Here is a 22,306-nt window from a genome sequence, read left to right as displayed (position 1 = left end):
TGACCAGCAGGGGAAAGCAGGTAAGCAAGTTTCCCAAGGCAAAAGCTGACAGGACTGGAAACTTGTGAATGCATTTTAAAATACCCCCATCAGCTTCTGCTGTTTCCACTTCTCATCTCTTTTTTTATGCCGGGGTGGGGAAACTATGGGCCATGGGCCAAATTAGGCCCAATGCAAGTTCCAGTGAGGCTGTTTTCTGCAAACCATGGGCACTTACTTGCCCCACGCCTGACAACATTTGGGACATCCGATATGGGACAGAGATGTGGCTGCAAAGAAGAAGAAGAAGAGTTTGGATTTGATATCCCGCTTTATCACTACCCGAAGGAGTCTCAAAGCGGCTAACATTCTCCTTTCCCTTCCTCCCCCACAACAAACACTCTATGAGGTGAGTGGGGCTGAGAGACTTCAAAGAAGTGTGACTAGCCCACGGTCACCCAGCAGCTGCATGTGGAGAAGTGGGGAAGCAAACCCGGTTCACCAGATTACGAGTCTACCGCTCTTAACCACTGCACCACACTGGCAAAGGTATTGAGAAACTTAAAATGCACCCCAATGTTCCTTAGCAAGCAAGGCTAGGCAAAGCAGGACTTGCTCTCAGCACCAATCAGCTGAACAGCAATTAAAGGAAGCCCACTGGGATCAAGAAAGAGTCCAGAGTGAAGCCAAACAGGGCTTGCTGTAAACACAAATTGTCAATCCTAGTGCCAACATGAACTGAACAGGGTGAGGCAAAGGATCTTCCTCTGGAGGTCAGGTTTAAGCCAAATCTACAAAGGAAATAAATTACTCTGGGTCACCCAATGTCATGTGATTGACAGGTGGGTAGCTCTCACTACTGCCTGTCGCATACCCTCCAACATTTCTCCAATGAAAATAGGGATGTCCCATTCCATAATGATAATTTTACTATTTATACCCTACACATCTTACTGGGTTGCCCCAGCCACTCTGGACAGCTTCCAACATACAGTGGTACCTCAGGTTACATACGCTCCGCTAACCCAGAAATAGTGCTTCAGGTTAAGAACTTTGCTTCAGGATGAGAACAGAAATCGTGCTCCGGCGGCACAGAGGCAGCAGGAGGCCCCATTAGCTAAAGTGGTGCTTCAGGTTAAGAACAGTTTCAGGTTAAGAACAGACCTCCTGAACGAATTAAGTACATAACCCGAGGTACCACTGTATATTAAAACATAATAAAATGTTTTTTAAAAAGAACTTCCTCATACAGGATTGCCTTCAGGCAGCTCAGGGGTCAGATAACTCCATACCCTCCAACATTTCTCCAATGAAAATAGGGACATCCTAAGTCAAATATTCCAGGATAAAATCAGAAACTGGGACAGATTCTCTAAATCAGGGATGTCCCTGGAAATCAGGGAAACTTGAAGGATCTGGGTCAGTTCAGCCCCACCACACCCTCAGGACAACCCAGCATGCACTTCCAATAGGTCTTCTGCCCATCTGTACCCATGGTAGACAGAAGAGAGGGTCTGTACTGGCAGAATGACACATACATTACTCTGTCAGTGGAGACCAGCCAGAGGTCAGCTGATCTGGAGAAGCAAACTGAGGGATGCCTCCACTCAATTCAATCCCTTCGCTACCCCGCAGGGTAGTATAAGGGAAGGAGTTAGCACTGAAGCCTCAGAATGAGCAGAAAGACAGCATTCAAGATTATCTTGACAGGATGTTGAACGAGGCTAAAACTAAGAAAATGAATTTCAGCAGAGCTACTTGGCATGAGATAAGAGCTAAATGTGAATTTATCAACAGAGACAAATGTAAATTTCTGCATTTAAGCAGGGAGAAAATGCACAAACGATGCACAAATACAGGACGGGTGACACGCAGCTTGACAGCAGTACGGGTAAAAAAGATCTAAGGATTTTAGTAGACTGAAAACTAAATATGAGTCAGCAATCAATGCAGCGGCTAAAAAGGCTATGCAGTTCTATACTGCACTTGCAGAAGTACAGTACCCTGATCACAAGACATTATACCACTATGTTATGCTTTGGTCAGACCTCTCCTGGAATCCTGTGTTGAGTTCTGGACACTGCAGTTAAGGAAGGATATTAGCAAACTGTAACATGTCCAGAGGAGGGCAACAAAGAGAATGAAAGAGATCAAGTCTTGCAATGAAAGGTTAGATTGACTGGAGACCAAGTCCAAGAGGAAAAGTTGAAGGAGTTTGGTAGCTTTAACCTGTGGTGTGATGGCATTTTTCAAATATTTAAATGGATGTCACATAAATGAAGTAACAAATTGCTCCACAGGGCAAAACCCAAATCACAAGAAAGGGGATTTAGACTAAACACTGAAATAGAACGACATCATTATTCAAATGAGCCAACATAAATCTGGTGCTCAAGGTCAGAAACAGAATTTTAAAAGGAACTTATGTGAATTTAGCTCATTCCGGGGTTTCTCAGTAACATTGTTACATCAGATATGGATGTGAAATTGACATTGGATAACATTAATCAGGTACAAATCACTGCTTGGCCTGATAATTCTGGACTCCCCTGACCATTCTCAGTTCTTCATCTGTAAAATGGGAATGTTTCAGCAAACTTGAGTGTGGTAGGTGTCAATGACATAATTAGATTTGAAGTATTTTGCCCATGGTGGGGGAAAGCTATAGAAATTATGTGCAATCAGTATGCTTGGCAAATATATGTCTTATGTGTTAAAACAAGACAGCTTTTGTAAGCCCAAATCTTAAATAGGTAACTGTAGAAGATACAGTCACTGAGGTGGTGAATAGTTGGAGATTCACAAGTCATGTAAAATGAATGGGTCCTGTTATTTAGCAGATTTGTCAAAGTTGTAAACAGGGCTATTTTAACTATCTGCAGAATTCATACTGCCTTTTAAATGTTGCTGTTTTCATTGGCTCATGTTGTATTAAAAGCATACAGCCATTCTTGCGAATGTTTTACATCGTTACTAACGTTTTGTATATGGCATAATGACCTATGAATAAGTTGCCATTTTAATAAGTTTGAAGATGCTTTCTTGCTCGAACAAATATTTATAAACATAACTGGATTGGGGGAGGAAGGAAAGAGAGTTGTTGCGTCAAATGAGTTAAAACCCTCTTTACTGCAAAACCCATAAAAAGTAGTCTTATATAATGATAAACTAAAGCTCATTTCAGTAAACTCTCCCACAATATTTTGTGCTAGATTAAATTGCTGCAAACTATTAAATCCAGTTCTTTGTTTCAAAGTCATTAATGTATGGGGAGACATTTCAAAAGAGAGAAGGGGGGGGGGAGACAACATCTCGGTCTGATGCAATTAAATCATTTCCATCACAGTACTTGATTTATCGCTTTTAATAAAGTATCTTCAAGGCCATTTCAAAACACTCCAGAGATGGTTTATTTCACTAATTTGTTCAGGTGCAAAACACAACACTAAAACATTCCTTCCGTTCGCTCTGAACCATAGGGAGATTGCTATAATATAAGAATACACCCACAAGTGGTAATATTGCTACAAATATTGAGGGGGTTGTTTGTTTTTCCTGTTCCGTCTAATCTTGGAATGAAACAAATGGCGAAGAATTTGCTGGGTCGGATCCAGAAAACCCCAGCACAAAACAAAAATACTTCCACTTCTGCAAGAAGAGGGTCTCTGGTTCCCACCAGTCCAACCAGTGTAAACCTCCCATCCTCATCCTATCCTATTCCAAAAGGCAGGGGCAAAACTAGGCTTCATTTCACCCGTGTCAAAGACCCAGTCTGGCACCTGCCAGGTGCATTTGCATACGCAGAGTCTGGGAGCCTCAATGGCACCTCTCTGGAGGCTTCACCCAGGGCAAAAAACCCAGCTACCCTCCCCGCCCCCCAGCTATGTTGTTGTTGTTGTTTAGTCGTTTAGTCGTGTCCGACTCTTCATGACCCCATGGACCAGAGCACGCCAGGCACTCCTGTCTTCCCCCCCAGCTATAGGTAAAGGTAAAGGGACCCCTGAACATTAGGTCCAGTTGTGGCCAACTCTGGGGTTGCGGAACTCATCTCGCTTTATTGGCTGAGGGAGCCGGCATACAGCTTCCGGGTCATGTGGCCAGCATGACCAAGCCGCTTCTGGTGAACCAGAGCAGCGCACAGAAACGTCGTTTACCTTCCCGCTGGAGTGGTACCTATTTATCTACTTGCACTTTTACGTGCTTTTGAACTGCTAGGTTGGCAGGAGCAGGAACCGAGCAGTGGGAGCTCACCCCGTTGCGGGGATTCGAACTGCCGACCTTCTGATCGGCAAGTCCTAGGCTCTGTGGTTTAACCCACAGCGCCACCCGTGTCCCTTTCGCACTGCCAAAAGTCCCCTCAGTCTGCTGGAGCGGCTTCTCAGAGTGCAGCCCCACTGAGTGGGAATTTGCTTCTGACTTTCCTCTTGACATTTATAGGAATTGTTAAGTCTATATGCAATACTTCTTTATTGTGCAGTTAAGATGAGGGTAGGCTATTTACATGATAGTTTCTTACAAACTAATCAGAGTCCATTTTCCTTTCCGTTCTCTCCTTTATATATTTATCTATTTATTAAATTTCTAGACCGCCCTTCATCCGAGGATCACAGGACAGTTTGCAATATAAAAAACACAAAAGCACATAAACATTGCAACAAACAAAATGTTGAAAGGGCCATATATTGTTTCATTAGCCAACCACCTTGAAGAAGAGGAATGTTTTTGCCTGACACCTGAAGATACGTATGTAACTAAGGCAAGACTCCCTGGGGAGAGCTTTCCACAGAAAAGGAGCCACCACAGAAAAGGTCCATTCTCATGTTGTCACCCTGCAGACCTCTTGTGGAGGATGAACATGAAGAAGGGCTTTAAATGACGATAATAACATCTGGGTCAGTTCATGTGGGGACAGGATAACCTTGAGATATTCGGTCCTGAGCCATTTAAGGATTTATAGGTCAAAACCAATACTTTCAATTGGGTCCAGAAACTAATTGGCAGCCAGTGCAATCAGGCCAGGATCTGGGTAATATGCTCAAATCGTCTTGCCCCAATGAGCAACCTGGCCACTGAATTCTGAACCAGAAGAAGAAGAAGAAGAAGAAGAAGAAGAAGAAGAAGAGGAGGAGGAGGAGGAGGAGGAGGAGGAGGAGGAGGAGGAGGAGGAGGAGGAGGAGTTTGGATTTGATATCCCACTTTATCACTACCCGAAGGAGTCTCAAAGCAGCTAACATTCTCCTTTCCCTTCCTCCCCCACAACAAACACTCTGTGAGGTGAGTGGGGCTGAGAGACTTCAAAGAAGTGTGACTAGCCCAAGGTCACCCAGCAGCTGCATGTGGAGGAGCGAAGACACGACCCAGTTCGCCAGATTACGAGTCTACCGCTCTTAACAACTACACCACACTGGCTCTCCAGTTTCCAAACCGTCTTCAGAGGCCGTCCCACATATAACGTGTTGCAGTAATCTATACTGATTTCTTCTCTTCTTTTCCCTCTTCATCATGTCATCTTCTTCAACTTCTTGACCAGAGGAGGGTGGAGACAGTGTGGCGTAGTGGTTAAAGTGTCAGACTAGGACCTGGGAGGCCAGGGTTCAAATCCCCACTCAGGCATGAAGCTTGCTTGGGTGAACTTGGGCCAGGCACTTCCTCTCAGCCAAACCTACCTCACAAGGTTAGTGTAGGGATTAAATGAGGAGGACAAGGGACCACGTACACCATTTTGAGCTCCTCAGAGAAGAAGGTGGGGTAAATAAATAAAACATGGCACTCAGACATGCATGTGGGTTCAGACATACACATGTAACACAGGGCTATTGTGATGGTGAAATGGCTGGAGTGGTAAGGAGAACCTTCTAAACTCCTTGGAGAAAAGGTGGGATGAAACTGTATAAATAAGGTTTCTGCAATGCATGTTGGGGTGGGGGAGCTCAGGGAGCGATCCTGGTGGGAGAATGGAAGTATTACCAGTGCAGGACGCGGGTGGCGCTGTGGTCTAAACCACTGAGCCTCTTGGGCTTGCTGATCAGAAGGTTGGTGGTTTGAATTCCCATGGCGGGGTGAGCTCCCATTACTCTGTCCCAGCTCCTGCCAACTTAGCAGTTCGAAAGCACACCAGTGCAAGTAGATAAATAGGTACCGCTGCAGTGGGAAGGTAAACAGTGTTTCTGTGTGCTCTGGCTTCCGTTATGGTGTTCCGTTGCGCCAGAAGCAGTTTATTCATGCTGGCCACATGACCCAGAAAGTTGTCTGTGGACAAATGCCAGCTCCCTCGGCCTGAAACGAGATGAGCGCCACAACCCCATAGTCACCTTTGACTGGACTTAACCGTCCAGGGGTACTTTACCTTTACCTTTTACCTTACCAGTGCAGATAACTATTTCTATTTTCACCAGTGAAAGAGTGCAGGGTATGAGCTCTCTTGCAGTTCAGTTGCCTCAGTTCTTCCTTAAGCAAATTCCTCCACTAAATAATTCACCCAGTGCATCTCAGATGGCCTAAAAACCTCACAAGCACCCGCTGCCAGGCTGCCTAATGGTGCTGACTACACAGAAAAAAAATAACCCACTATAATCAGGAGTGGTATCCTGGTGTTATCCTGCTTACAAAGAGTGAGCTGTTTTTCACTTGCCTTGGAAATGCTTCTAAATAAGCATTCTTCTCTACAGGTCCTAGGACGCCTTGGGATCTCTTCCACCTTATTGCATATTCGTCTCTCACCTAAGCTGTTCCCGTAAGCAATTGGTCTTGCAATGCAAAAGGAAAACCCCCATCAAGATTTAATGATCATATTTCAGTGCTTCCCAGCTTAATGGAATTTTTTGCTTTCCAGGCACTTTTGTACTCAAAGCCAACAAGTCGCAAAAAGTTAGAGCAGGTTTTGTGCACGAGAGAGAGGGAGAGAGATGGTGAATGGTTATCTAACATGCTTCCCGAAGAATAGGTATGATCAATTAAAGAAAATAAGAGAACAAACAGGAAAGGAAGGTGAAGGGATATTTACCGAGATGGGAAGGGTATTAAGCAACAGAAGGCGACTGGTTCTGGAAAACAAGCAAACAATTGAGGAGAGCTTTATAATGCAGTAAATAAATATACTCAAAGCTTTTGCAAGATTGGCTGTTCTTAATGTTTCAAGAAGCTTCATGAAATTCTGTTTTTCTCTGAAAGCTGTCATTTGTGGGGAGGGAGTTCAAAAACGTTCACAAAAACACATACCTTCAACATTTTTACATGCCTATTTGCATTTGTTGTTTCCTTGGTCTGCCGATGCTTGTGAAATAATAATAATAATAATAATAATAATAATAAAAGAAGAAGAAGAAGAAGAAGAAGAAGAAGAAGAAGAAGAAGAAGAAGAAGAAGAAGAAGAAGAAGAAGAAGAAAGGGCTCTTTTTGCCATTGATACACTTGCTTTGGATTCTGCTATAGCAGGGGTCTGCAACCTTTAAGACAAAAAGAGCCACTTGGACCCGTTTCCGAAGAAAAAACAACTAGGAGCCGCAAAACCATTGCGACATTTAAAACAAATATATCTCCGGAGCCGCAATCTGACAGAAGGCGGGAAGGTGACGTCGGAACGGTGTGTGACTAACGCACGCACCACCCCCATGCGACGTCACAGCCAGTACAGCACCCGCCACAGTGGGGAGTGTTGGGGCGCACAATGCGCCTCCTCCCCTCGCTAGTATCCGCCCTGGAGCCGCGGCAAAGGTGTAAAAGAGCCACATGCGGCTCCGGAGCCGCGGGTTGCAGACCCCTGTATAGGTTATCTTCATGGATTTGAGTTCTCTATCATGGGTTTCAAGAGTGTTTAAAGACTAACATCATTCTCAGCGTCCACTGTCTTTAAAATGGATCTGTTAACTGCTTGCCCAGTGCACATTCAGGGTCTGGTGTTAAACTCTCTGATCTAAAGATCTTAAACATGTCTCTTGAAGCAAAAAGCAGACATGGTGCGGGGAGCAATCAGGATTGCTATCACAGCATGCAGAGAAGGGAGGTTTAACCATTCCGTCCCCTGCTGTGATCCTACAAAAATGTTCTTCTATCTATAGCAAATAACACTAGAAGAAGAAGAAACCTATATCATTTGTTATTATTCCTGTTTGCTGCATGGGAGAGATCTTTTTCAGGACTGCAGTGTGAGAAGGAAGGGTTAAACCCGTGTTCTGTAATCCTTCCAGAGAACAGTTGCTGCAGGGAGTAGCCTGGCATCTCAGCAGAGCTGGTGCCAGCCTCCATTAGCCTGCTCCCCATACAAACAGAGTTTCTCCAGGATCCTCTGTTATCTGTTAAGAGATTTCACAACACACTTAGCTCATGCAGGCATACCTCCACCACAGCCAGCAGAATACATCGACCCATTCATGAAAATACCCATCTTTTGTTGGAACACTCCTCTGGCTTCCAGTTTACTACTGAAATATGAACAGGGAGGAGGGGCATCTTAGGTGACCAATTGATCTGCTGAACTACTCATATAGTAGAAGTGGGGAAGCTGTGGCCCTCCAGACATTGTTGGATTACATAAGAAGAACCAGGTAGATCAAGCCAATGGCTCATATAGTCCAGCATCCTAGTCTCACAGTGGCAAACCAGATGTCTGTAGGAAACCCAGAAAACATTACAACCCCTCTCTCTGCTGGCCATGCTGATGGCAGTTGGAATCCAACAGCATCTGGAGGGCCACAGCTTATCACAGAATCGTAGAGTTGGAAGGGAGCGCAAGGGTCATCGAGTCCAACCACCTGCAATGCAGGAATCTCAGCTAAAGCATCGATGACAGATGGCCATCCAACCACTGGTTAAAAACCTCCAAGGGAGTCCATTCCACTGTCATTCAGCTCTTACTGTCAGAAAGTTCTCCCTGGTGTTTAGTTGGAATTTTCTTTCTTGTAACTTGAAGCCATTGGTTTGAGTCCTACTCTCCAGAGTAGGGGAAAACAAGCTTGTTTCCTCTTCCATGTGGCAGCCCTTTGGATCTTTGAAGATGGCTATCTTATCTCCTCTCAGTCTCCTCTATTCCAGGCTTGTCCCCATCCATTTCTGATGGTGGGAGCACCTTCTCCTGGGTTAGCGAAAACAAACCTTCCTTCATTTGAAGACTTTCTTTCTTATGGATAAAGTGAACCATTATTATTACAGTGGTACCTCAGGTTACATACGCTTCAGGTTACATACGCTTCAGGTTACAGACTCTGCTAACCCAGAAATAGTACCTCGGGTTAAGAACTTTGCTTCAAGATGAGAACAGAAATCATGCTCTGGTGGCACGGCAGCAGCAGGAGGCCCCATTAGCTAAAGTGGTGCTTCAGGTTAAGAACAGTTTCAGGTTAAGTACAGACCTTCGGAACGAATTAAGTACTTAACCTGAGGTACCACTGTATTTTCTTTCTCGTGCAACATCAGGCAAAAGAGTTGAAAAGAGTCACATGCAGATTTTTCCAACACAGCAGAGGCATGAAATAGTTGGAATATTTCTTCATTAAAATAATTTACAAGATGGTATACAGCAGAAACTGAATTAATTCTCCTCTCTAAAATCTTGGAAACATAAGTTTGGCCTTTCTAGCTTTAAAGGAAGGCCTCAGCTGTGTACGCACTATCAGGCACATTTCCCCTCTCTCCCCCAAATGCTGGAAACTGCAGCTTCCCCTCACAAATCCATAATTCCCAGCAGCTTTAACAAACTACAGTTCCCAGGTTTCTTTACAGGGGAATGTGCTTTAAATATATGCTGTGTACTCAGCCATTGCCATCATCCTCTTAATAATTGGTTACATGACATCTGGTTCTCCATCAACATAAAGAAGTGGCCTGTTTGACGTCTTTCTACTTGGGGAATGGAAGAATGAGGTTTTTTTTCATGGATTTCTCACATCACAACGGCCGTAGCTTTAAAAAAATAAATAAATAAATAAATCTACCCACCGAAACAAATTAAGGAAGGAACACATGAATTGATTCTGATAATTCAGATCTGGTACAGATGAGAATGCGGTTTGTGCATTCATTCACATTTTAAATTGGAGGCTACAAATAATCATCATTTTATAGTGCCTTTGTTGGGATACATATCTTGAACAAAGACGGAGAAAAGAAAATGTTTATTCTGGCTTCTTTTAGACTAAGCAAAAATTCGTTTTGAAGCTTTCAGAGTAGGCTTTTCAAACATCTGAATTTCTCTGAAGTGATTAAACAATGCCATCTCCTCTTCAGCCCAGCCCATCTTCTTTTGTCTGTTTCCAGATCTGATATTCCTTTGTGCTTCAGCCTTGTAATGTAACACATAACATCTCACAACAACTCAGGGGGTGGCAAGGGGAGAAAGAAAACCTTGAGATTTCTTTAGTCAAAAGTTGCCACAAACACTAGTGAATCTTTGCACATGAAATTTACCTTTAGCTTTGTTTTCTTCCTGGATAGTTTTCAGGGCCAGATTTAGGTTTGATGAGGCCCTAAGCTACTGAAGGTAATGAGGCCCTTTATATGTCCAGCTGTCCTTTGTCAACAACAAATTGTTGCTGGTTTTTTTTGTTGAATATATGCTATGTGGTAATTTATGGACCTAATAGGTATCTAAAGCCGTTTGCACATAACAAATAGGAGCCTACACAACACAAAACACTTGCTGTATGTAGGTTTTATTTTATTTGTTCTTTATCTTATATTTTGGAAATGTACATCCAGGGTTTTTTCCCTTTAATTTTTTTGGGGGGCCCGAAGAGAGTGGGGCCCTAAGCTATAGCTTGTTTAGCTTACACCTAAATCTGGCACTGATGGTTTTAGAAGCAAGCCTAATTCCTGCATTTGTTCCTCCAGCCATCCGACAGAATTTTCTCAAAAGTACTGAAAGAAATTCTCAGACTCCACAAGTTGATGAAATGAAATTATATTTAATCCCCAGGAGAGGGGGTCATGAAGATCAAGAGAATCACCAGGTCTCGGTTGTACTGAGAAAACTGGTTTACCCACTTTGAAGCCATCGGGAGGGGGGGAGGTTCGTGTGGCAGTGAGCAGAGGCGGCAGGTGAGGGTGGCCACTGGCAAGATGGTGTTGAGGGGAGGTGGCCAGTGGCAATTTATAAGGGTGGCAGGTGGCAGAATGGTGTGGGGGGAAGTCGTGTCCCAATTCGCCCTCCCAGGATGTTGGAGGGTATGTAGGCCTACTCTGCATATAACTTAGTTGGATACAACTCAAAAGATCCAGAGCTGAGGCAGACCATACAGGCCTCACACAAAGGCGATGCTTGGCATGGTTATTGCCTGTATTAGCAGAACTGGACAAAGAGTGAATAATTAGGACCGGAGGTCTTAATTGGCTTAATTTAGATTCATCAACTACAGCTTTCATGGACTGATCGGTAAGAGTCATTTTCAGCCACTGATGGCAGATTGGAACCAGTGGAGCTGTGAATTGAGAGTACATTTGTTTAGGTTTTGAGGCTTTCCCTCCTTTTTGTTATGGCAATAAGATATTTTTTAAGATGTATGTCTTGCATTCTAACAGAGAATGGTGGCCTTTTCAAATTAAATAATCATGTATCTTACATTTCCTTTTATACCTAAAAAGCGACCTTTATTGAGGTTGATTTAGAATGAGAATTGGCTCCAAGGTAAGGCAAGATGATTTTGATGGATTTCTTCCACCTCCACCTCCACCCTCTCATTTGTCCTGAACAAGTGACTGGAAACAAAATGGCAGGAACGAACAGCTGGTCGTAGGGGGGCCTTGCCATGCTGCTGAAGCCTTAGAAGTTGCCCAAGGACACTGATCTCTGATGCCAGGCTTGGGAAATATGCAAATGTCTCAATCAATTTTATCAACAACAAGAAAATCACCTGATAGCCCTGCAAGTTATTTGGAAAACGTTGGCATTTATGAACCCTTAGCATCACTTGCAGTGCAGTATCTTACATGGACAGTACTCTCCAGAAGTTGTTGAGCTACAACTTCCTGACCGTTCCATCACCCCTAACTATTGGCTATGCTGGCTGAGGCTGATGAAAGTCCAACAACATCTCTAGGGCACCACATTCGCTACCTCTGTCCTAGTAATAGTGGTGAATTATATAAATGTATGTTTCCTATCTTTCTTGGATCTTTCCAAATACATGTGGAAGGCAAAGGGAGCACAAGATTCTGTCCAGTAGTCTGTCTAAGGCAGTATTAGTAACCCTTATCCTGTTGGTGACCAGGTAACAACTAGTTTTCTTGATGCCAAAGCCATTGGGGGGAAAATGATAACCATTGAGAGACCGGAAATACCTGTCTATCAGTCCATGAGTGCCCTCTTTATCTTAACTCTTTTTTCTTTTCTTTTTTTGAATTAAGAAGAAAATTCTTGTTTTTCCAAAAGGTAGGCAAACTTTATTCACCCCAGAAATTATAACACATAAGTATGGTTGCCATATTTCAAGAGGTTAAAATACAAACACAAAATGTTGTTGAGCATCCTAGGAATGAATGAGACATCAGCATGTACTTAAGGTATTGGTTTTGCATGAGTCCTGACAGACTCTTGACCCCCATAATGTATTGACCATAATGCAGGTGAGGAAAACCTTTGGCTGTCCAGATATGGCTGAACTACAACTGTCATATTCCCTGGCCATTCCTGGGGCTGATGGGCAATGTAGTTCAGCAACATTTTGAGGACCAAGTGTTCCCCACCCCTGGTCTACAGTTGCCACCAGGCCTCCTCCTTCTTGTCAACCATTTCAGACTGACATTTAGCTCCAAAATGCTAGACTACGGTGGGCAGTAAGGCCACTGACAAAAACATGACGTCTCAAAGCAGCCATCAATAAAATTGCTTTCCCATGCCTGAGAGGAAGGCAGAAAAAGCTCAAAAGATGCTACACGCTTCCTTAGCCATAGTATCACTGCCATCTAGAGGTATGTTGTGCTCTTTTGTGGACTTGTCAAAAAGTTTTGGGAAAGAAGGAGATCATAAAAATTCATGTCAAGCTTCTATTTTCCATTCTGCAGACTGATCTTTGCGATAGCTCTATATATTTCTTTCTTTAAACGTACAGATCAGACCTGCTGTAATAAGTTTGGAAGGGGACGCTTTTTGTTTTGTTTGTTTTTTCTTAGACTGAGGTAGCACCATCGGCAGCCTTGGAACAGTTTTCAAAGACGGGGTCAGTCTCACTCAGTGAACTGCTTATCTGTTTATAGCTGAGGCTTAGAAGTGTCTCAGAAGGGAAGAGGGCGACTCCTAGCAAGGTGTCGTGATAAACCACCTGTGATATGACATGCATTCATTAACTGCCATAAAAATAGACCACGTGCATCAATGTGTCAAAAGAAGGCCTGTGTGTTTGTGTGGTTTGGTGATATCTTTGCTCATACACAGTTACATAATGGATGCTTAACTGTTTCTGTTGCATAAGTGATATTATTTACCCACCCCGTCAGGCAAAGAAAGTTTGAAGGTGTTATGCTCTTTCTTTCTCTAACTAAAGGCCACACACAAATATAAGAGAGGCTGCTGATTTGAGGTGCCATGAAAGCGTAGCAAATGGTTAGTCATATAATTTATTATTGTTGTGTTTTTAATACCAGAGAAGGGAGGAGTTGCCTGTGGAATTTTAGAAGAACTTTTTTTCAGTCAGGACTTGCTGGAACTCAGTTCTGGCACCTCTCAGGTGGGCGCCATTGTCATTATAAGAGATCAAGGGAGGTGTTCATGGTGAGTTCTGGCACCTCTTTTTCAAGAAAAGCAGCACTGCTTATACGTACTGATTCAGACCAATGTCTGCCTCGCTCAGCATTGCACAACAGCACTACAGAATTCCACATTTCCCTGCCCAACTTGGAATTGCCAGAGATTGAACTAGGATCATCTGCTTGCAAAGAGGATGCCCCATAACTGAACTACATCCTTTGCTGCCTCAGGTGCCAAAATATCATGATCGGCCTTGGGGATTATGCACTGTGATGGGTGGAGAGAGCAATTTGCTGCCTCATCTCAGGCAGCAAAATGTCTTGGGCTGTCCTCAAATGAACACACACCTTTCTACCTGAGAGGTTCTGTGTTTAAAGACTCATGGAATTGTCTCCTTCATCTCTCAGATAAAAAATAAAATAAAAGTAGAAGTGTAATGAACCTTCATTTTACACATCCACTCCCCTACACATGCCTACCAACCATTGACTAGGTCCCAAATACAGAGAATGGAGCCTGTTCATTTTTCCACATGTCATGGAAGCAAAATGATTTAAGACTTGGAATCTAACCAGTTAAATACTATTTGTATTTGTGTCTATGTTGCTTTTTAAATTAGCTATAAAATGGGCACCTTGTTTGGCAGGCACGCCCTCCCATCAGATGTCAAGGAAATAAACAATTATCTTAGAAGACATCTGAAGGCTGCCCTCTTTAGGGAAGTTTTTAATGTTTGATGTTTTATCGCTTTTTTATTATTATATTCTGTTGGGAGCTGCCCAGAGTGGCTGGGGAATAATAATAATAATAATAATAATAATAATAATAATAATAATAATAATAAACTATCATTATTATTCCTCTGCTTTATGTGTGCATATAGGTGTGTTTGTGTGTAACCACACCACACACACACAACTAGAGTGTTGCTTCAGTGGTTAGGATTTTTCTTCTCTCAGCAAGCGCTGACTTGCAGAGACCAGCCAAGTAGTGAGATAAGTTTCATGAACGCAAATGATATAGCCATAAATTTAGTTTGACGCAGGACTTTGTGGTGTAATAAAGCATGGTCACTTAAACACCACTTTGGCTATTTGGGACTTCATTCAGAATAGCTCCCTTGAAAGTAACTTTGAGAGGAATGAATCAAATGAATGAAAAGCTTGTCTTCCTGTAAGAAAGTACTTGTTACCACAGGGCAGCCATTTTGAGGAAGACAAGTGGCATGTCTCACTTAAGCTTTCCATTGGAGGTGAAGGGGGATCGAGACAGAGAGGGCAGTTGCTGGGAAGGGAAGGAGGGTAGCTCAGAATTATTTCACATTGAGGAAATGATATATCAAGAGGCAAATGAAAATAGCAGCTTGCTCTGATGGAGAGAGGAGTTTGTTGCATGAAGAGTTCACATGATGTTGGAAAAGGCCTGTGTTTTGGAGCTCTCCCTTTGATTAGTAACCCTCAGGATCCCACCCTTCCTCCAAGGAGTCCTGGTCACCTTTTAAACTCTCCAGAAATCACTTGAGGTATTAGACTGAGAGAGAAGATGCTAGTCACTTGTTAGCCATCCATGCTGATGTTATAAATACATACAAAGGGGAGTGGGACTCACCTGAAATCCATACATTTGGAGGGTCAATGACTGAACATCCCTAGAGGGACTTGTCCATGACTAGAAATGGTTAAATCTGTAAATTTCAGTGTATTGTAGGATTTGAGTAGGATTTGAGCCTCATTTCCCCACATCTCAGCCCACTGAACACACTTACTGCTGCACCACACTGGTTCATTTGCCTCCGGGTATAGGGCAGTATATAAATTCAAGAAGTAGAAGAAGAAGATTGTGGTTGTACATGTGAATTGTGCAGGGAAATTCCACCGTTAAGTTACCGTATTTTTTGCTCTATAAGACGCACCAGACCACAAGATGCACCTAGTTTTTGGAGGAGGAAAACAAGAAAAAAAAAATATTCTGAATCTCAGAAGCCAGAACAGCAAGAGGGATCGCTGCGAAGTGAAAGCAGCAATCCCTCTTGCTGTTCTGGCTTCTGTGATAGCTGCGCAGGCTGCATTCGCGCCATAAGACGCACACACATTTCCCCTTACTTTTTAGGAGGGAAAAAGTGAGTCTTATAGAGCAAAAAATACGGTACTTTCCCCCCTGTCATCCTGATGTGTTTATTTCTATTTATCAGTGTGGAGGAATCAAGATCCAACCACATTCAGTATCATTGAACCACGTCCAATCCACTGGAATCTAATACAGTGGTACCTCGGGTTAAGTACTTAATTCATTCCAGAGGTCTGTTCTTAACCTGAAATTGTTCTTAACCTGAAGCACCACTTTAGCTAACGGGGCCTCCCCCTGCCGCCGCACCGCCGGAGCACAATTTCTGTTCTCATCCTGAAGCAAAGTTCTTAACCTGAGGTACTATTTCTGGGTTAGCGGAGTCTGTAACCTGAAGCATATGTAACCTGAAGCATATGTAACCTGAAACGTCTGTAACCCGAGGTACCACTGTATTACAGTACACAGGAAGCAATAGAGATGGGTGAAATGGTCAGTTCATTTTCTCAGTTTCTCAGTTTTCCAATATTACATTCAGTTCTCCACATTTCCCCATTCATGTGCAATTTTATCCACATTTGATCAGCATTTGAATGCAAATATCGCCTCATATACACACACCTTTGTGTACATATTTTGGCAATGCAGTTTTCCCTAACAGAATGTTATTTTCCCTAATACGTCAATTTCCCAACACTTTGCCCTAGGACGTGCAGTTTTGTGCACAATTACTTGGCTGGAGAACTGCAACGCAGAATTTGGAGAAGTGGAAATTTAGAAAGATGGCTTTCTTTTGCTTCATGCATTGTTTCTGACAGTGCAAATTAGAAAGTTTTAAATGCAAGCATCCAATTTCCTCCTCCCCCCATCCCTAGGGAGCATCAATTTGACCGACAGCAGATGAAAACTCAGAAACGAGAGAAATAATTTGACCTTATGGAAAGAAGATGGCCGCCTTTGTCTTTGCAACTTGGCACTTACTTGTAATTTATTTGCCACATCAGCATTCTGCAGCTTTCCCCAAACTGGCTCCTTCCAGAGGTTGTTGGGGGCTACCATTCCCATCACCCCATGCCATTTATTAATTTATTTGATTTATATTCTACCCTTCCCCCTGAAGGAGCCCAAGGCAGCAGACACAGCAATGATAAAACTGTCAGGAGTTCAGCCTAGACTCGAGTAGGACCCTGGCAGAGACACATGCCCAAATGGCATGTTCTCTCCCTCCTGGTCAGTCGTTCAGGAGCTTCAGGAGCTTTCTTCAGCCCAAACATCAAAGCGACCAATGCCAACCGACACTGGCACACTTAGGGATCCACAGAGTTTGCGCACCTTGCGTGACAGAACTCAGCATTTTGGCTAATATACTTTATTTACATATAAACACACACGGAGCACAGCAACATGGCTCCCTCTATTTCTAGCATCAGACAGCAAAGAGGAAAAGAACAAAGGACAATACTCCCACTTCACGGAACACAGTAACACAAACATCCTGTCTCCGTCACTTCCCACTCTGTGGAGTCAAAACATATATTGTCATGTGAAAGACAACAATCCTATGACTGCAATCATAGATCAGGAATTCTAACAAAAACATCAACAGGGGAGGGTGCAAATCTACTAGCCGGGAAGGCTATGCTCTACATCCACAGTCAGAGACAGTAGTCTCCTGAATACCAGTCACTAGAAACCACAGCAGGGACAAATGCTTTGTTGCTCTGGTCCTGCGTATCAGTTTCGCAAAGGCAACTGGTTGGCTGTTGTAAGAACGGGGTGGTGAATGAGATGGACCACTGGCTTGATCCAGCAGGCTCTTCTTCTGTTTACGTTTTCACATTAATGGCCCAATGTTGGGTTTTCTTGGCATGGAATGGCACCACACACCTTGACACTCACCGTCTTTAATAGATAGCTTGCTCACCACAGTAACAGTAAGGGTAAAAGGAAATCTATCCAGAATGGACATGCCGAGTTAATTTGTGGCATTAAATGAAACCCGTTGCTCAAAAGACAGGCTTGCCTCGCATGACGCCAGAGAACTTCTCGAAAGTAGCTTGCTTTTGAGACGACCTAATAAGACTAAGTAGCCTGCAGCAGGAGCATCTGTGGATGCTGAAAGGCCTCATCAGGGAGGCTGGACAGCAGAGAATTGCTGCAATCCATCTTTGTAATGAAAAACGAAATGCAGCACCCTTTCTGGACGGAGCTCTGTTAAACATGCTGTGCTAGGAGCTCGTGAAAGATTGCAATGGTGGAAAAGCAGAGATAATACACAGAAGCCAGATATGAAAGGGGCTTAAGAAGAACCCAGTGACTGATACCTCAACACACTTGATTCTTTGGAGAAGACAGCACTGTTAATAGTTGAATCTGAAGATTGGTTCACATATGTCTCAGGGCAGTGAAATGTCAGAGCTACCCCTCAGGTCCACTCATTTACTATGTTGTAGAACATTTCCAGAAACCCATAAGATGGTTGTTTTCTATTTTGTATGCAAAAGAGTTTCATATGAACCTCCAAGATTGACCTCCAGTGGAATATGAGGTTGAGACCTGCAACATACTCCTCAAGGCAATTGCTGGCATTGTTTGAAGATCAGTCAGCCATCTGGGCTGCTCAACCTTCAGAAGCAGGATGTGGTAATGAGACTGAGGGAGGAGTGTTTCCTCAAAAGGGAAATTTCTCAAGCCAAGAGGAATTTAAGGGCCAAAAGTATGTGTGATGCAGGAGATACATGCCCCCTGCCACTTTTTGATCAGGAAAATGGCCTGTAGAGAAAAAGTTGCACACACATTCACACAGCCCTGCTGCCCAGTTCTGGTGTTCCAACAAAATTCAGAGTGCCCTGCTATGCAGCACAGAGGCAGAAGCAAGACGCCATTAAGATAGGGCTGGGGTATGATGGCCGGGGACTCGGGCTCGGAACCAGAGGAAACTCAGTCTGCACCGGATGCTTTGCCTCGGGCATCATCTGAACCAAGTCTGGGGCCTGATCCTGAAGAGTCCCAGTCTGCACAGGTTCCCCTGCAACAAACACCAGCTGGGCCAAGTCAGGGGCCTGAGCCTGCCCTGGCTCCAGATGCAGGGATTACCTTGTTGCCTTCAGCTGGGCCATCACTTACAGCTGCTCCACTACCAGTTTGGTCAGGGGAGGCTGAGGTGGCTCCTGGATCTAGTAACCCACCGACGCCTCCCGAGTTGCAGAGACTAAGGTGTGAGAGAAGGAGAGACCTGAGTACTTGCAGGAGGAGTGCTTGCCTTCGGGCAAAACAGGGAGGTGAGTAGCTGGGGGACGAGGACCGGCTGCTACCCTGACAAAAATAAAAGGCTGTCAGACCCCACCCCAGGTTGCAGAAGCAACATTGCTGTATGCTAGATCATGCCTGAGATCCTATACTTGTCCTTGCCTGGTTTCCTGCCTCATGTCCTGCCTTGGCCCTGTTGGACAGACTCCAAGCGGAACCTTCGGATCCTGGTCCGGTCCTGGACTGCGTTTCACAGGTTACCCCTGGGGCCAGCACATGGGGAGGCTCCAGGTACTGTTAGACTCCAACTCCTAAGTATGTAAGCAGAGCCCTGCTGGATCAGGCCAAGGACTCATCCCAACCATCACTCTGTTTTCACAGCAGCCAGCCAGATACCCACAGGAAACCCAGAAGCAGAACCTGAGCACAACATGACCCTCCCCACTTGTGGAAACCAGCAGGGGTGCCAACTTGATGAAAATAAAGGGGGTGGGCAGACAGTGATACGGGAGAGAGGTTGGGGCAGGGAGGAAGAGGGGACAGAAATGAAAGTTGAAAGAAAATGGTGAAGCTCTGGACAATGTCCCTCTCCCCCACCCTCCTCCTCCTCTCCCTCCTTCCCTGGCTCTTAGGGCATGCCTCATGTGGTTGAAATTGTGAGTCTGGGAGGGATTTAACTTGAGAGGAGCCTGCAGCTGGGACTGCCAACGGGAGCTTCTCTTGTTGCTGGAAGAACGTGTGGCAGACTGTGCAACACAGAGAGACTTAGCAGAAGCAGCTGGAGAACGCAAATCTCAAATTGCTCTTCTTGTTTCGAACGTTGAGGTGCTGCGATTTCCTCGGCCCACCCCTCCACCCCCACACATATACCCCTTCAAGGTTTTCGTTCTCTCCCCCTCTCTCTTCTCCGTCTCTCCTCCTGTGATGTGCTTGCGTGTGTTAAAGAGCAAGGTAGCAGCTGTCTTATAACAGAGCAGAATGTAGCCAGCTCCAAATGCAGAACTGAGGAAACTTCCCATTTTGCATTTGAATATTTTCTTTATTTTACTCTCTCTCCCGACCCAAAAAGCATAATACAGCTGTGGAACTATTGAGTGTGTTCTGCATTTTTTAAGTCATTTATTATTATTTATTTCTATCCATTGTTGCAGGGAGAGGGGAGGGCTAATCCCCACTCATGCTGCCTTAAAGCCATTGCTTCAAATTACTGAAAACTTAACACATGATCAAGGTGTTGTTGTTTTTCCACATTCACAATTTAACTTGAGCTTGCCTTTTCTATTTTCCTGATATGCTTAATAGAGAACAATGCATTGCTGTCTACCAGCATAATGCAGAGTAGCTACATCGTTGCAGTTCTCTGTGTACATCTGTTCCGAATAGACATTAAGCAACGTTTCCTGGGGTTTATCCATTTCACTTCCTTCCTCCATTCCGGCAAACCCAAACATTGTAATACAACCTTGCTCCATATTTCACCGAGCAATACTGAAATATGCTCCCAGTATTGCGGAACCATCTGGGCTGTTGGGATTGCAACGGCTAATTACAAATCTTTGGGATCTTTAACATTTTGGCAGGTTGTTTCCTTCCCAAGGGCACTCGATGTTGGACTGAGCACTTATGAAAGGTGAGGCTGTAGGCTCCAAGAATGACTACATCTGCACATCTCGTCCTTCCTCCAAGAGACTCAGGGTGTGCCATCCATAGGGATAAAGTCCAGTTTATCCTGAGAACCCTGTAAAGTAGGTTAGATTAACTGAATGACCCAAGGTCACCCAGTGAGCTTCATGGGCAAACAGGAATTTCAGTTAAAGCTGGGCTGCTCTCCCGCTCCCTGTGAAATCAGGAATAGATTTTCTGCTGCTTTCTTGTGAGGGTTGTGGGGAGATAAAAAGTTCCCAGTTTGTTGGGGGAAGGACAGATCCCATACTTCACTTTTGTGTTGTGGTGGCTGAGGGTTTTGTATTCCCCATCAAAAGCGTGCCACATCCCATTGCCCCCGAGGCAACCAGGAAGCATTGCAAGGTGCTCTGTTTCCTGCCAACCACATGGTTCTGAGTGGCACACGACTTTAAATAAAAAAGAGAAAGAAATCAGGGGGGTTTTATTTCCTCTTGCAAGTGGTCAAAAAAGAGCTGGCTGGATTTGTTATAGCCAAGTTCTAATCTGAACAAAGGCCACCCAAACCAATTCCATAATTCTCTAATGGTCCGACGCATCAATCAGGGCTCACCTTTGATGTCGTATTTACCGCAAGTGATATGAAAGATGGAAGGAAGATAGGTGGTGCAAGGCGCTTCCTTACCATGGTTGGATTATTACCTTATGAAGACTGGACTAGCAGTGCCCTGGAAAAGGCTGCATTCCCCCTACAGAGGCAAGTGCAGAGTTTGGGTGTGTTTCTTGATCCAGCTCTGTTGCTGGAGGCCCAGGAAGCCTCAGTGACCAGAAGCACCTTCTACCTGCTGCGATTGGTGCAACGGCTACAGCCATTCCTAGACCAAGAGAGCCTGACCGCAGTTCAGGCACTGGCGACTTTAAGATTAGATAACTGCAACACACGGTATGTGGGGCTTTCGCTGCACAGGATCTAGAAACCGTGGTTAGTGCTGAGTGCTGCTGCACTGTTGATGACAGCAGTGAGACCTTGTTAGCATGTAACGCCTTTGCTGAGAGTTTCCACTGGTTGTCCATTTGCCAAGTTCAAGGTTATATTAGCATATAAAGCCCTTAACAGCCTGAGACTCATTGAGATGCGGGGTCCCCTTAAACCACATATACCCTGCCAACCACCTGAGTCTCCAGAACTGGCAGTGCTACAGGTTCTTCATAAATCAATCTTTTAGTGTGGCAGCACCTACGGTTTGGAACTCTCTGTGTATTGATACCAGGCAGGCACTTTCACTGTACTCTTTTTTGGTACCTGCTTAAAGCATTTTTGTTTAGGCAAGCTTACCTAGACATGGAGAAGTTACATGTGTTTTATCTCTTTTTAGCTCCTCTTTATTTCAATCATATTTTGAATGCTACATACTTGATTTAAGTGTTTGTAGGTAATTGTAATGTTTCATTTTGTATTTTTGTAAACCACTCATAGTTTCTCTTATGAGTGGTACATAAATTTTGTTCCATAAAAATGCTGTCTGCTACACTGATTTACCTACACCTACACTGAACAAATACAAGATGAAAAACAGGTGATACGGACTTCCCACTTTTATTCTGTGCAGCTGCTGAATGTTATTTTAAATTAAGACATTTTTCTAATGTACCTCTTGTATTTTGATTTCTGTTTGTAATATCCTACTATGTTTGTTGTTATCTTGATTTTTGTTT

This window comes from Podarcis muralis, chromosome 1, assembly GCF_964188315.1.
Source record: "Podarcis muralis chromosome 1, rPodMur119.hap1.1, whole genome shotgun sequence".
NCBI classification, from domain to species: Eukaryota; Metazoa; Chordata; class Lepidosauria; order Squamata; family Lacertidae; genus Podarcis; species Podarcis muralis.
Note: the sequence above shows the minus strand (reverse complement) of the source record.